Raw genomic sequence first — 2,497 nt, 5'->3', positions numbered from 1 at the left:
CAAACCTACCAGCCATTCATCAGAAGGAAGATTGGGCAATCTACTTCTGTAGTGATACTGCCTCAGAAACCCAAGGAGGGGTCACTCTGAGTCAGGCCTGACTCGACAGCAGTGAGTTAGTTAGAGTGTACCTCGATGTTGTGCCTGGACAACTATTTTCTAAATTGGCTTATGGATCAAATCAACCATCTCAGCAGAAGTGACAGAGACATGTCACTCATATACTTTTTCATGGCTTGTACATGAAATGAGGCTGTCTGGCTACTGGGATTCTAGAGGCAGGAAATAGGCCCCATGGAGCAACTTGACCGCTAACATCTATTCTCCTTCAATAAAGGGGAGGAGTGACTTGGAGATGGGGTCACCACTTACTTGATTTCAGAGGAGGGTGACACCTTCTCTGTTCCAGGAGAGTGGGGCCATCACCCAAGTGGACCTTCGGGATGATACTTCTACCTGCATCCAAAGGATAGGTTTGCCACTCTACTGGTTCCAGAGAACAGAGCATCCATCCAAACAGCATTGTTATGAGGGCTGGAAATCTAATGGAATTATGTTTGCTGAATTTTCAGGCTTGCTTGAACCTTTATACCCTCCATTTCTCCCTTTTGACATGGTAATGTCTATTCTATGCCTGTTTCACCATTGTATTTTGAAAGTTGATACCTTGTACTGTTTCTAGTCTTCACAGATGTACAGATGGAGATAAATTTTGTCCCAGAATGCACCATATCCAGTCTGTCTCACCCACACTGAATGCCAATGATTTAGAAGCTGATAATTAGGGCTTAGAGTTGATATTGTAATGGGTTAAGTGTTTGGATATACTGAGATGAAGTCAATGTATTTTTCATGAACAGGACATGCATGTGGCAGGGGAATGAGTAGAAAACAGGTCATTAGAGTAGTACTACTCATTAGAGTAGTACTACTCATTAGAGTAGGATTTCTAATAAAATCCTCTCACCACTCATCTTTCAGTTTTTAGTACTGTGGTGGCTTGTGTGCTGCTGTGAGGCTAGAGGCTATGCCACTGATACTTTAATTACTAGCAAGGTCACCCATGATGGACAGGTTTCAATAGAGTTTTCAGACTAAGACAGACTGGGAAGAAAGATGGGGCCATCCACCTCTGAGAAAAGTGGCCAATGGAAACCTTATAAATTGTCGTAAAACATTACCTGATATAGTGCTGTAAGATGAGCCCCTCAGATTGGAAGGCACTCAAAATATGACTCAGGAAAAGCTGCTTCCTCAAAGTAGAGTCGACCTTAATGATATGGATGGAGTAAAACCTTAGGGATCTTCATTTGCTGATGGAGCATGACTCAAAGGGGAATAAGCAGGTGGAAACATCCATTAATAAAAGACAAATGGAACGTACGAAGTATGACACTAGGAAAATTGAAAGTTATTAAAAATGAAATGGAACAATAAAAAAACGATATTCTAGGTATCAATGAGCTGAAATGGTATTGACCTCTTTGAATCAGGCAATTATGTAGTTTACTACCCACCAGCCACTCCCCGGAAGGAAGATGGGGCAATCTACTTCCATAGGGATACTGCTTGGAAACCCAAGGAGGGGTTGCTGTGAGTCGGTTCCAGCTCGACAGCACATAACAACAACAACAACACGCTGAGAATGACAAATTAAAGAGGAATGGCATCACATTCATCATCAAAAAAGAACATATCAAGATCTATCCTAAAGCACAACACTGTCAGTGATAGGAAAATTTCCTTATGCCTATATGGAAGACCAGCTAATGTTACTATTACTCAAATTTACACACCAATGAACAAAAAGTTTAATATTTTTACCAATATCTGCAGTTTGAAATTGATCAAACATGCAATCAAAATGTATTGATTATTAGTGGTGCTTGGAATATAAAAGTTGGAAACAAAGAAGTAGAATCAGTAGTTGGAAAATACAACCTTGGTGATAGAAATTATGCCAGATAGAATTTGATCCCATGATAGAATTCTGTAAGAGCACTGAGTTATTTATTACAAATTGCTTTTTTCAATAGCATAAATGGCTGCTATATACATGGACCTTTCCAGATGGAATACACAGGAATCAAGTCAATTACATCTGTACAAAGAGACAAAGGAGAAGCTTAACGTCATCATTCAAAGGAATGCTAGGAACTGACTGTGGAACAGATCATCAATGCTCATATGCAAATTCAAGTTGAAGCTGAAGAAAATACAAACAAGTCTATGAGAGCCAAAATATGGCCTTCATTAAATCCCACCTGAATTTAGAGATCATTTTAAGAATAGATTTGATGCATTGAACAACAATGATCAAAAACCAGATGAGTTGTGGGATGATATTAAGGACGTCATATATGAAGAAAGCAAAAGATCATTAAAAAGACAAGAAAGAAAACAAAATGGATGTCATAAGAGACACTGAAACTTGCTCGTGAATGGAGAAAAGCTAAAGCGAATGGAAGAAATGGTTTAATGAAAGAGCTGGACAGAA

The sequence above is a fragment of the Orycteropus afer genome, unplaced genomic scaffold (assembly GCF_000298275.1).
Source record: "Orycteropus afer afer isolate SDZICR_OR568_19922 unplaced genomic scaffold, OryAfe1.0 scaffold00262, whole genome shotgun sequence".
Lineage (NCBI taxonomy): Eukaryota > Metazoa > Chordata > Mammalia > Tubulidentata > Orycteropodidae > Orycteropus > Orycteropus afer.
The sequence above is the reverse complement of the archived record's forward strand: the minus strand, read 5'-3'. Positions refer to the sequence as shown.